General features: G+C 42.1%; 1 long non-coding RNA gene across 1 annotated transcript; it reads left to right on the top strand.

Moving 5' to 3' along the window:
* Positions 1 to 4,387: 4,387 nt before the first annotated feature.
* On the top strand, positions 4,388 to 14,226 carry LOC142157770 (uncharacterized). The gene is made up of 3 exons (XR_012692618.1): positions 4,388 to 4,423; positions 11,188 to 11,306; positions 14,093 to 14,226. It is a non-coding gene; the product is annotated as an uncharacterized LOC142157770 (long non-coding RNA).
* The last annotated feature ends 259 nt before the right edge of the window (positions 14,227 to 14,485 follow it).

Here is a 14,485-nt window from a genome sequence, read left to right on the forward strand (position 1 = left end):
GGTAACTAAATTGTTGTATCTGTTTGTCTGCTACGGAACGTTCAGGCCAAAGATTCTTCGACACAGCTGCAATCATGAGGGTATTATAGACTAATTACTTTCATCCACAATGCTCAACTCTGCAGCTAAAGCTGCCGTGATTGGTTCATATAAACTATGAATGCCCATGTTTGCATCTATAAAATTAAGGAGGATCTAGTCTGTCTAAAGCAGTACTTGATAGGATGAACAGGTGACAGTGGTGACAGAAGTGATGAAGGAGTGGAGGGGGATGCAGACGGAGAAGAAGGGATGCAATTGGAGGACATTAATTTTATTTTAACTATTTATTTTCAAACTCTATAAAGGTAGAAATTCAAAACACATTACAGAAAAAGCAGTCCAACAGTCCAATGGCAAAATACAATTATTGCAGTTTGACAAGGAAATATAATACAGTAAGAGTTTCATATTTTTTTTAGGTTTCACGAATGGTATTTAGACAAGCAAATATGTAATAAAGATTAATCGTCAAATTGAAACTTGGTTTTAAATTTTGTGTGAGGGGGGTTTTAGGTTTGGGGGGCAGGGTAGAGATAGGGAGATGGGGAGAGAGAGGTGGGTGTGAAGGGGTTGTGTGTGTCTAAATCAAGCGTTCCCAGGGAAAGGAGAGTGGTATGTTTGAAACCAGGAGGTCAACACCGCTTGCTACTTGCGTACAGTATTGTTCAGAAGAGCAATAATGTATTCCATGGAAGAGATGTATCATATGCGGTTGAATGACTCTATAGCTTTCAAGGGTGAAGTGGGTTGTTTCCAGGCTCAAACAATGAGCAGTTTAGAGTCCTGGCAAATGTGTGCTATTAAAAGGTCAGTGGGTTTGCTAAGACCTAGTACAGGTTGGTTAAGTCAAAGGCACCCTGGGGACTCATACACCAGGAGCCTGGTGAACGATCCAGGGTAAGGTCCCAAAACTCACATATGATTGGGCATTCCCACCAGATATGAAAGTCAGTGCCCTGAGCTCCACAGAGCCTCCAGCAGTGGTGAGTCACTGAGGGGTACATACAGTGGAGTTTATGTGGAACAATATACAAGCAAGCATACATTTTGTAACAATTCTCTTGAATACTTGCATTAATGGAGATCTTTGCTGTGCAGATGCGAATGACGGACCATTCTTCGCTGTCCAGGGAGATCCTAAGGTCACGTTTCCAGGCCTCTTCGTGGGGCGCGAGAGGTTGGTCAGCGGTGGCTGTGATCGAGCAGTACATGATAGAAATGCTCCCTCTGCGGCCAACTGAATGGATGCATTTACATTGGAATGGAGAAAGATCACAGAGTTTTTGGGTCTGGGATTGAGATTGAATAAAGCTTCCGATCTGAAAATATTGGAAGTGTGCTGAAGGAGGGAAAGGCATCTAGGACCTGAGTCATTAAGGAAAGTAAGGCAAAAAAGGGGGTAAATTTGATCCTGGACAAACCATGTTACAATGCAAGGGGTGCAAATTAGTTTATTATTTTGCATGTAAGTAAATTACTGGCTGCTTTTTCATGTAGCACACATATACTTGATAGCATTATTTTTACACTGAAATTTAAAGTTGATCTATGAAATGCCCTACCCCAACTATAAATCTGTCCCCAGATTTTAAATTTACCTCCCCCTTCCAATAGAGCATGGTTTTGCCAAGGTACAAAGTTACTCCTTTTTTATGCTTTGCTCTCCTTAATGACTCAGGCCCCTAGTGCGTGTGTTCTCGTAGGATGTAGGGGCCAAGACACCCTTAATGTGGAAAAATCGGTCAACCTTATGTGATTTCCACCAACGGGAGATAGTTTCTGATCGGCCTGGGGAGAACAACAGGTGGGTCCAGATTGCTGTCATTGGGGATGGGTAGGGGGCTAAGTCATGACGACAGTTAGCCAAATCAATGTGGATAAAATGTGCCAGGAGATAATACGGCTGAGTGAAGTAGCTAAATAATAGTTTTGTATCAGTGGGAAACTGAGGCCTCCAGAGTCTTTGGGCTTAGAAAGAAGGGTTTTACTCAGTCTAGGTTTCCTTCTGCCCCATATGAAAAGGTTACATGAAGATTGTAAAGATGCAAGTATGGCACCAGTACCAGGAGTGTTTGAAATAAATATAAGAGATGGGGAAGTACATTAATTTTAATAGCTTGAATTCTTCCCACCCAGGCAATATACATAGGGTGACATTTGGAATGGTCTGTTAAATAAAAGCCAATAAGAGAGAATAATTTGAGTTATACAGCCCAGAGTAATGCTTAGTGATATTCACCTCCAAATATAGGATGGAATGAGGACACCACTGGAATTTGAAGGACAATTGAAGGATCCCTTGGTTTAAATGAGGAATGTTAAGCGACATAGCTACAGATTTGCTGTTGAATATTTTGGACCCTGACACAGTCCCGAAGCATAATATTTCCATCATGAGACTCTGGAGAGAGACCACCAGATTAGTTATTGTTAAGAGTACATAATCAACAAACAGGGATATTTTATATTGTTTGGAGTCTAGGCGGATTCCAGTTATATCAGGGTCAAGACATATTCTGGCCGCCAGGGGTTCAATGCTTAAGGAAAACAAGAGGGAGGGAAAGTGGACAGCCCTTTGGTGTACCATTATGTAATCGAATGGAATCGGAGACCTGGCCGTTGGTCATGACCTGTGCGGTGGGGTTCGTGTTACCTTGGAAGCTAAAAAGATAAATGCCCGCAGCACAGAAAACATGAAGGCCCAGGAGACCATATCAAATGCTTTCTCCGTGTCCAAGGTAGTTAAGACTCGGGGGGGGGGGTTCCATGTTGATGTAATGAATTAGGTTAATCACTCTACGAGTGTTGTCAGGAGCTGGCCTGTTGGGAATGAATGCCACCTGGTCAGGTTCCATGAGTTCAGCCAGGACTCCATTCATTCTGTTTGCCAGTATTTTGGCGAAGAGTTGGATACATTAGTTGAGTGATATTGGGCTAAAGTTGGCGCGCACAGTATGATCTTAATCTGGTTTGACAATAATCCTGGATAAGGTGAAATCGGGGTGGAAGGTGTCACCGTGTAGTATGGCGTTAATAAGGTGAGTAAGTTTGGGAAGCGTCTTAGGGTGAAGTTTTTATAATAAGACATGGGGAGCCCATCAGGTCCTGGAGTTTTGGAGGGCTTCTGGGAGCTGAGGGCGAGTTTGACCTCTTTTTCAATTGAAGGACATTCAAAGAGCCAAGCCAATGAGCTAAGGGGAGATGGAAATGATTGTAAGAGTGTTGGACCAACATGACTACGACTGTCAAAAGCGAAAAATACAGAAAAAGTCAATCACCAAAAGGGACTAATTATGCAGAAGCTCATAAATATGCTTAGAGATAAACTCGGTATATAAAGAATAAAGTTCCAGATTCAAAAAAGGTGGTCCTACCTAAGAAACAAGGAGCAAAGAAGGCTCAAGAGAATCAGAGCAAACATTACAAAAAGTGAGTATTAAAAGCAGTTATTCAAACTTTGTAAAGCTAGTTAGTGATCAGTGTTAGTAAATAACAGTAACTATAACAATTAGTATGATTAGTAAAAGACTGCATGATGAAATGTTCTGTGTAGCTACACAAAATATTCAAATGGAAGGTGATATAGCAATTATAAAAGAAGAAAATACTGAGATAGGAATTGGGGAAATAAAAGAGGAACTGAAAAAAAGGTAATTAAAGAATGTTAAAAAGTTTACAAAATGTAAGGTGTACCCTGAACTGTTATATTAAAAAAATGGCTTCTATATTTCAGTTGGTATGGACAAGCATGGCAGCATTCCTAGTCAGACCCAGGAGGGACATCAACATAAAGTGATTTCAAGCAGTGTCCAAGGTGAGCAAATGTTTGTATTCCCATTTTTAAAAAAATATGCTCTGCTACATTTAATCATTAATAATAATTAAAATAATTCCCTTTCCTCATATAGATACCATCATCATATCTGACGTTATTATATATGTACACACATATACATATACACATATACATATACATATATATATATATATATATATATATATATATATATATATATATATATATATATATTGTGGCTACAGCAGAAGCACACGCGTACAACTTCTTCCTTTTTATGGTTCTTTATTGTCAGGATGGTAATAATGTTTTGACACCGTATACTTGCACAGCAATTATGGAGACCCTCAACACTTACTATACATAGTCCAGCTCTCTGTCCAGATCAGCCAGCTAGCCCAGCGTTGATCTCCCTGAACAATGAAACAAGCAGGGTTTTATACCTGACACTCCTCCCACAGGCCTAGCTTGATGGACAGGTGACACACCCACCTTCTCTTTAAAAGGAAACACTCATCCCTGGCTCTGTTTAGACTATCAGACCCACCCTGTCTGTTTGCTGAGAGGAAGCAGCTTTTAAATCATGTAAGTAAACCAATTTTAAACTACACATATGTTTTTACCTGGTTTAATCTCCACCTAGGTACATAACTGTGCCAATGTTTTACTCTACTTCCCTGCTTTCTCTGCACATTGCCAGCTAAATGCCTCCTTTTGTTACAATATACATACATATATATATGAATATGTTCCTGCTATGCCATTACATTTTTTTTAAAAAATACACTGAGGTACAGAAATTTTTTATCTCTTAATGTTAATATAATAATGCATAATTGAAGAGATGGACACATGTCTCGTGAGTTAAACAAAAGATTGTTTCATTAAAATATGTACTTTCACAGGTGTTAACAAAGCATGTTGTCCAGAAAGGCAATTGTATTTTCTGTAGTCCAAGTGCCTGGCTGAAATGCAAACACCAGGGAAGGGGGACTAAGCGTCCAGTAGAGAAGGCGGAGGACCAAAACTAGTATTCGCTGTGTAGTCAGACTACCTCCTGCCCGATCAGATCACTTTCACAGGTGTTAACAATACATGTTGTGTACACTTGCATGCAGGAACACATAAGTGACACATGGAGCATGTAAAACAGGATTATTATTGCTTCTCCATTAAAAGAACACTATTGCCATCTCCTTGCCGTTTTGACCGCACCACTAAAAAGAAGTAGAGGCAACATCATAAATTTAAATATACATGCCCAGAAAGCCTTCGCTGTTGGAGGAACTATCAGCAGAACATCGGACAATTGGGCGTGAGTGCGTACATACTGCAGGATTGGAGCAATGTTGTTCCATTGCTGAACGAGATTTTCAAGTCAGTATGAAAATCTCGATCAACGATTTCATGTGTTTTGGAATGACAATTGTTCATCGTTTCAGTATACACACTAATGTGATATTAGGCTGAAGGATTGTTTATTGTCCGATTGACCCAATAATCGTCTGAAAACACTGTAGTGTGTACCTAGCTGAACTCACTACAGCTGGGCTCTTTACACAGAAAAGACAACAGAATAGACGTAAATGACCAAATTCATTTTGGGACGAAGTCCATTTGCCTGCCATATTTTTCGTGAAGAAGCTTTGTGCATGCTCAGAAACAGACATTACGCCAATGAATGCAATTGCATGTAATTCATGTCCGAACACAAATTACACTTATGACAACCTACAACTTTAAGGGTGGAATGGGGAAGTGAAGGGGTGGATGAACATAGCCATTGTACAGTAAGAACGTGTCAAGTGCATGCCAACGCAGATTTGGCTGAGGCTTTTCTTAAGTACGAGTTTTTTTTTACTTGCACCACCTACAGTCAGGGCCGCCGAGAGGGGGGGGGAGCGGATACTAATTACCCGGGCCTGGGCATGTCAGGGGGCCCGGGCCGGGCCCTTGCGCTGCTGCTTTTTTTATTTTCTTTTTTTTTATAAAACGTTTTTTTTCTTTCTTTCTTTTTTTTTTTGCAGGGGGGGGGCTCGGTCGTTGGTGGGGGGAGCAGGCTAGTTTAAAAAAAAAAAAAAACATACTCACCTGATCGCGGAGCCGGCATCCCTCCTCTCTGCTGCTCTGTGCTCCATTCAGACTGTCTGAATGCCGGGTGGGATGTCATCATGTCATGCCCAGCATTCAGTCAGTCTGGAGCAATGGAGCACAGAGCAGCAGAGAAGACCAAGAAAGTAGAAAAGGTAAGTGCAGGGAGGAACACGAGGGGGGGCATAGAGGGGTTAAAAACGGGGGGGAGGGGGGGCAGCATGACAGAGAAGTTAAAAAATGAGGGAGGGGGCAGCATGACAGGGGTTAAGAAATGAGGGGGGCATAGAGGGGTTAAAAATGGGGGGGGGCAGCATGACAGAGAAGTTAAAAAATGAGGGAGGGGGCAGCATGACAGGGGTTAAAAAACGAGGGTGGGCATAGAGGGTTTAAAAATGGGGAGAGGGGCAGCATGACAGAGAAGTTAAAAAATGAGGGGGGGCAGCATGATAGGGGTTAAAAAAGGAGGGGGGCATAGAGGGGTTAAAAACGGGGGGGTTAGCATGACAGAGAAGTTAAAAAATGAGGGAGGGGGCAGCATGACAGGGGTTAAAAAACGAGGGGGGGCATAGAGGGTTTAAAAACGGGGAGAGGGGCAACATGACAGAGAAGTTAAAAAATGAGGGGGGCAGCATGACAGGGGTTAAAAAACGAGGGGGGGCACAGAGGGGTTAAAAAACGGGGCAGCATAGCACAGTGGGGTTAAAAAACAGGGGTCAGCATGGCACAGTGGGGTTAAAAAATGGTGGGCAGCATGGCACAGTGGGGTTAAAAAGGGGGAGAGGCATGGCAAAGTGGGGGGGGGAGCAGCATAGTATAGTGTGATGAAGGGGAGCCAGATGAAGGGGGCAAAAGCAGCATGGAGGGCGCAGTGTGATCATAAGGCATGGCGATGATGAAGGGGCACATTATTGTAATATTGGAGCTGGAGGAAGGCCTAATTATTAATCGTGGATGGTATTGATTTAACGCCAGGGTTGTTTGGAACTATCTAAATGTAGCTATTTTTTCCCAAATAGGGCCCCCAGCATTCCAGGATCCAGACAAGCCGCAACTAAAGAAACATGCAGCAACAGGTGGTGAAAGTGAGAAGAACAGGTAGGAGAGAGCAGGACAGTATGTGAAATGTTGTGATTCTAGTAGGGACAATGACAATTTTTGGTGAGTGTTGTGCCCAATGTAAGGTGGAGGCCAAGACTGAACTCTTTGTGTACACACTGAATTTTTTCTATATTACAATTTGGTGCTAGATGTCCTGAAAGCCAGGAGTGCTTGGACATATGTGACGCTTGTGCGAATTGAGAGCCGAGTGATTTTGATGTGTTAGCCACGCCCCAAAGGCAAATTTGCCACGCCCCCAAATGCACGACCACAACCCCGAAAAATACGGCGGCGCAATTTTTTTTTACCATGCTCAGCTATGAGGGGGGCCCCATGAATTTGTTGTACCGGGGCCCTGAATTCCTCTTGGCAGCCCTGCCTACAGTGCAAGTGTAAGTGCTGACTGATAGTGATGGCTAAAACATCAAAGACTTTTAAAAACTACTCATACTGTATGTGTGCCACTAGCTAGCACAGAACAACTGCATGCAAGTAAGATTGACTATAAAAATGCATTGTATGATTTATGTAAAAGAAAGTTTCTCAATATTACAGGAGTCAGTAGGCAACTATGATTAGGTGACATGTATGTATTTGATATGTATGTATGTGACATTTAATATGAGCTTATGCTCAGTCATTACCCTCAGCCAGTCACTATCTTCTCTCACCCAAAAGTTATACAACACCCACTAGCGATGCCTTGCAATTTATGGTCAAGCTACTACAGTACATACCTCCCAACATTTTGGTATATGACCTTGGAACTGGGGGCATGGCTATTGCATGATGGGGGTGTGTCTAGTGCTTTTAAAGCACTAGGCTGCCCAGTTCAATCCTCCTCTCTCCTCCAAACACCTTCATTGCCATGTGTGCTCGTAACCATTCATAGCTGCTCTGCCATGCAGCGCATACTTACAAACTCTCTCACCTGCAGACAAAACTGTCCTGATCTGGATGGCGTGAGAGAGCCCTCAAATCAGGACTGTCCTGCCTAAATCGGGATGGTTGAGAGGTATACTATTCTATCAGACAAATAACAAATCATAAATAATGAGCAACAAGATGCTGGATACACACATGCCTATGTGCAAATATAAAGTCCCATCAGAATGCATGCAACAACAAAAAAAATCATAAAATGAATATACACTATAATCATTAATAAAAAGATATTTAAAAAAAATGCATTTTATTAGTTTCTCTTACTTGCAACACATGTTCTGGCACATATAGGTGTAATCATCATTATCAGTCAGCACTTACACCTGCCCTGTAGCTGGTGCAAGAGATACGGCTATAAAACAAGTACCTAATAGATGCCCTGAGCTTGTATCACCTGCATGTGTGTACACTTGACCTTGGCATGCCCTTACTGAACATTGCCTAGGTTAGTCCGCCTCATCCCACCCTGTTCCACCCTTCAAGTCGTAGGCAGTCGGAAGTGTCATTTGAGTGCGAACATAAATTGAATGTAAGCTCGTATGAGCAGGGCCCCCTCCCCTCCTGTCTCCATACCTGTTCTTCCGCTCCATCTTTACTGCATATGACTGGACGGAGCTTCTGAAGCATTGGTACTTTTTGTTCATTGTTCTGTATGGTTTCACCCTGTATAGTCTACTGTTAGTACTGTGTGCGGCGCTGCGGATACCTTGTGGCGCCTAACAAATAAATTATAATAATAATAATAATAATTCACAAGTCCTGTTCTAGCACATGTACAGGCCTATTTCATGCATAAATACGTCAAGCAAATAGACTTGTGTTCGAAGATGAATAAGGCCCTTTGTCTCTCCAGTTAAAATCTTATCATATCTGACAATTTGGATTGGTCTGGGCAGTAAATATTGGCAGTGGACAGGGGCTGATTATCCAATAGGCTCACTAGGTGGCAGCCTGAGGCATAAGGTTTTTGGAGGGGAGCAAAATTTTGAAAGAAGCAAAATTGAAACAAGGAAAGGTATAAACTTGAATTCATTTTAAAATAAAAGATAATTCTTGTTCTTCAAAGTAAAAAGAAAACATGAAAGAAAAATGTAGTAAGGTTTCCATTGTACAGGCTAAGGACAATGAGTCATCCTTGGGCAGGCGCTTGAGTATAAGCGTGTAGAAAAGACAAGGGTGGCGACAGATGCAGATGTGACAGCCCCTTCCTCTACCTCCACCTACCACTTATTCATACCTCCATTCCGATTTTATTGAAAACAATGTGACAAAGATTGTCATAACCCTTTTATCTTTAACCTACCGCCTGGTGTGAAAGGCAAGGCGGTGCTACAAGCGTATTAGCCTAGGGAAGCCTGAACCCTTAATCAGATCATACAATAATTCTTGGTATTCTGATTGGTTTCTCTTTTATTCAAATATGCAAATGTTTTCAGAGGTTTAGAAACACTGACTTTTACGGAATCTTGAAACTCATCTCTAGTTGACGCCATTCCGTTGTAAATATATTGCTCTCCAATCTCTTAAATAGCTATGTTCAAAGCTGACAATATTTGCAGGACAGGACTTTGAGCAAGTGAACTGTGCACAAGAAGATGACAAATACAGCAGAAATACCGTAGGATACACATCTTACAACATGAGACATTTCACTGCAGACCAGAGGCAGGCTGGGCTGGGGTCAGAGGAGCATAGTGGGCTACCTTGGATTGGGTCACTGGGCCACCTGCATTTATTTCTCTTTAAAATGTTCCGAATAGGCTGCTGAGTTGAGTCTTACCCCCAGGGCCGGATTAAGGGAATGGAGGCCCCTGGGCTAAGGGGGCCTCCATTCCCCCGTGATCCGAGCTGCCCGCCCCCCCCCCCCCCCCCCCCCTCCCGGCACTCACCTCCTTTTCCGGCGCGCTGTAGGCTCTTTACTGAGTGAGACTCACGAGATCTCCTCAGTAAGGAGACTACAGCGCGCCGGAGAAGGACCGCAGTGAAAGTGCTCAGCAGCACTGTTCGCGCCTGGGGCGCCCCGCCCCCGACCGATCAATACTGCTGCTGAGCACTTTCAAGGGCCCCCTGGATGCCATAGGCCCCTGGCCTGTAGCCCAGTTAGCCCTATGGTTAATCCGGCCCTGCTTACCCCCGGGCTAAAATTTGCCAGCCCTCCCCTGCTGCAGACAATAGTCTGTTCCTGTTTTGTAAAAGAGATTTTCAATATTCAAATATTCAAAGACCCGCTGAATTAAATAATTTATGTAAAACAAACCTTCAACTCTGACTTTTTCAATACAGCTTATTGCATTTTGAAAATGTGTGGGAGCAAACTATTATCTTATTGTGTTATGGCTCATGGAGGGTATTATAATAACTTCATTGTGTCCTACTCAATCTGTCCAAAAAAAAGAAGCATGTCTAGTAACTGAGACCTGTTTACAATTAATCATTGATGGTCTTGCAGCAACAGAGCAATGTATTTTTTCTACTACTTGACAAGCTGATTTGATCAACAAAACAAATGTTTGAGAAAGAGTGTGTGAGAGAGAGAGAGAGAGAGAGAGAGAGAGAGAGAGAGAGAGAGAGAGAGAGAGAGAGAAATAGAGAGAGAGCGAAGGAGAGCGGAAGATAAATGTCTATGAATAACATTTTTTTGTAATCAGTGCACGTAACAGCTTGGGTATATCATACATAGTAGATTTTGGCAATGTCAGTATGGTGTATTTGGAAGAAAAAGCTTTTATAGCTTATGCATAGGTGCGTTTTTCCTATGTCTAAGTGACTGGCTTTGGATGTAGAAATATTGTAACCAATGTACTTCAGACTAATTTTTAAATATGCACATTTTTCTGCTCAGAAATGTTGCACTGTGTATTTCTGTTCTCTGCTCCATATTTTAATGGTACAGTTTCCTAGCTTCAACATCCATTTTTTTAAGCCCATTTTTTTATGTATTTTTTCCAAAGTCATTGGGGTTTCATTGTAGTAAGTATAGAGACCCAGGGTGTCTTTCACTTGATGTAGTGCAGGTGTTGGACACTTTAAAGCATCGGTTCCCAAACTGTGCGCCGCAGCTCCCTGGGGTGCAGCGGCCAGGGTCGGTGGTAAGTAGGGTTAGCAAGCCACTCCCCTCTGCCTGCCATTCCTCGTTTGTCAACCGGCCGGCCAAAAAAAAAAAAAACTTACCCAACACGCCTGGCACCCTCCTCCCTATTCTGTTCACACAGACTGTCACGCCCGACATTTTTAGTGAGGAGCGGCGCAGAGAGGAGCCAGAAGAAAAGAAGACAGAAAAGACAGAAAAGACGGAAAAGAAGAAAACAGAAGAGAGAAGGGCAAGTAAAATGTAAGTAAAGGAACGGAGGATGAAAGGGGCACAAGTGATATTGTGAAGGGGCAAGTGTGATATTATGAAGGGGCACATGTAATAATGTGAAGGGGCACATTGTGAAGGGGCACATGTGATATTGTGAAGGGATACATTGTTAAGGGGCGCAGTGTGATGGTGAAGGTGGCGCAGTGTGATATGGTGAAGGGGCGCAGTGATATGACGAAGGGGCATGTGATATTGTGAAGGGTCACATGTGATATTGTGAAGGGGCACATGTGATATTGTAAAGGGATACATTGTGAAGGGGCGCAGTGTGATATGGTGAAGGGGCGCAGTGTGATATGGTGAAGGGGCACAGTGGTATGATGAAGGGGCACAGTGGTATGATGAAGGGGCACAGTCTGATGGTGAAGGGGCCTAAATACTTATTACATTATTTTGACCTTATTTTTTATTTAAAAAACGAGATTATCCGGTAATTATTTTGGCTTAGGAGAAAATTATGGAGACCCTAAGGGTGCCGCGAACTGAGAAAGTTTGGGAATACTAAATACTACTTAAGAACTCAAAAAGACCTTTGTCCAGTACACCTTAGAAAAGGTAAGCAAATAAAACATAATAAAACTACAATAAATTGGTTACAAAAATGCCAACTATTTGGACGATTTGAAACACTAAAATTGTTCTCGTCTGAATGATGGGAAATTATAACTTCCTGTAAATTTTTGCCACACCAATATATATATATATATATATAATTATTTTTTTGTTATGATGGGTAGGTTTAAATTCCACTTCAAGAAGCTTTTGCCATAGTGAATAATGTCCAAATACTAAATTATTGGTGATTTACTAATGGAAGTTCATACAGTCATGGGCAAAAGTTTTGAAAATGACACAAGTATTGGTTTTCACAAATTGCTGCTTCAGTGTTTTTAGACCTTTTTGTCAGATGTTGCTATGGTATACTGAAGTAAAATTACAGGCATTTCATAAGTGTCAAAGGCTTTTATTGACAATTACATTATGTTTATACAAAGAGTCAATATTTGCAGTGTCGACCCTTCTTTTTGAAGACCTCTACAATTCGCCCTGGCATACTGTCAATCATCTTCTGGGCCACATACTGACTGATGGCCACCCATTCTTGCCTAATCAATGCTTGGAGTTTGACAGAATGTGTGGGTTTTTGTATATCCATCCGCCTCTTGAGGATTGGCCACAAGTTCTCAATGGGATTAAGGTCTGGGGAGTTTCCTGGCCATGGACCCAAAATTTTGATGTTTTGATCCCTAAGCCACTTTTTCCTCATGGTAAGGTGCTCCATCATGCTGCAAAAGGCATTGTTCATCACCAAACTGTTCCTGGATGGTTGGGAGAAATTGCTCTCTGAGAATGTTTTGGTACCATTATTTATTCATGGCTGTGTTCTTAGGCAAAGTTGTAAGTGAGCCCACTCCCTTGGCTGAGAAGCAACCCCACACATGAATGGTCTCAGGATGCTTTACTGGTGGCATGACATAGGACTGATGGTAGCGCTCACCTTTCCTTCTCCAGACAAGCGTTTTTCCAGAAGCCCCAAACAATCTGAAAGGGGATTCATCAGCGAAAATGACTTTACCCCGGTCCTCAGCAGCCCAATCCCTATACTTTTTGCAGAATATCAGTCTGTCCCTTATGTTTTTCCTGGGGAGAAGTGGCTTCTTTGCTGGCCTTCTTGACACCAGGCCATCCTCCAAAAGTCTTCGCCTCACTATGCGTGCAGAGGCACTCACACCTGCCTGCTGCCATTCCTGAGCAAGCTCTGTACTGGTGGTGCCCCGATCCTGCAGCTAAATCAACTTTAAGATACAGTCCTGGTGCTTGCTGGACGTTCTTGGGTATCCTGAAGCCTTCTTCACAACTTTTGAACCTCTCTCCTTGAAATTCTTGATGATCCGATAAATGGTTGATTTAGGTGCAATCTTACTAGCAGCAAAATCCTTGCCTGTGAAGCCCTTTTTGTGCAAAGCAATGATGACTGCACGTGTTTCCTTGCAGATAAACATGGTTAACAGAGGAAGAACAATAATTTTAAGCACCACCTTCCTTTTAAAACTTCAAGTCTGTTATTAAAACTCAATCAACATGACAGAGTGATCTCCAGCCTTGTATTTGTCATCACTCTCACCTGTTTTAACGAGAGAATCAGTGACCCACAAGTTTGCCTTTACAAGCCATCACCCCTTTAAATTTTAGCTGCAAAGACACCGATCTCCCGCGAGATGAAAAAAACGGACTTTGATACATTTACCCCCTGATGTCAGCTAGTCCTTTTGTGGTAGGGCTGAAATGCAGTGGAAATGTTGTTTTGGGGATAAAGTTCATTGTCATGGCAAAGAGGGACTTTGAAATTAATTGCAATTCATCTGATCACTCTAATGACATTCTGAGGTTTATGCAAATTGTTATCCTAAAAACTGAGACAGCAGACTTTGTAAAAAATAATATTTGTGTCATTCTTAAAACTTTTGGCCATGACTGCAGACAACAAATTTCCTTAATTTCAAGAGACAGTCCCAAATATTGGAGATTTGTCCCTGGTTGTTTTAGTCCATTTTTTTTTGTAACCTGTATAATGCATAAGCTATTATTCAGTAGATCTGTATTTTACTTGTGTCCAGTGGTAATGAGATTTGCTTCATGCTTCCTACTTTTTGGCCCTCCCTTCTGGGATAAACTGTAAAGGAAGCCCCAGGGACAAGTTCGGGATGCATGTCCATGTGATTTGCGTTATCATACCCCTGTCCTCTGCACCGCAGTGATGCGATAGGGAGGTGCCATGATGACGATGTGATTCGTATTGCGCCATCAAAGTCCATCCACTTCAGAAATGGGCTAAGAGTCTGGGAGGATTACCCGAAGTTCGGGAGTCTCCTTGACATTCCAGGAGAGTATGTAGGTATGACTTCCATTGCATTTGGTGCAAAATTTACACTGACTTTTGTCTATCTAGTGCAAACTTTACAATGAAAGTAAGTGTCTGATTGGTTACGCCTTTCTGTCTAAATTTTGTAGCTAACTACAATGTTAGAAAATAAGCCCTCATGTCTTCTGTCTATTAAGTGTTCAAACTATATTAAAACGCTGCCATTTATTTTTCTGAGATGTAAATGCAATTAGACAACATATTTGAAAAACTGTAGAAAACTAAT

This window comes from Mixophyes fleayi, chromosome 5 (assembly GCF_038048845.1).
Source record: "Mixophyes fleayi isolate aMixFle1 chromosome 5, aMixFle1.hap1, whole genome shotgun sequence".
Lineage (NCBI taxonomy): Eukaryota > Metazoa > Chordata > Amphibia > Anura > Limnodynastidae > Mixophyes > Mixophyes fleayi.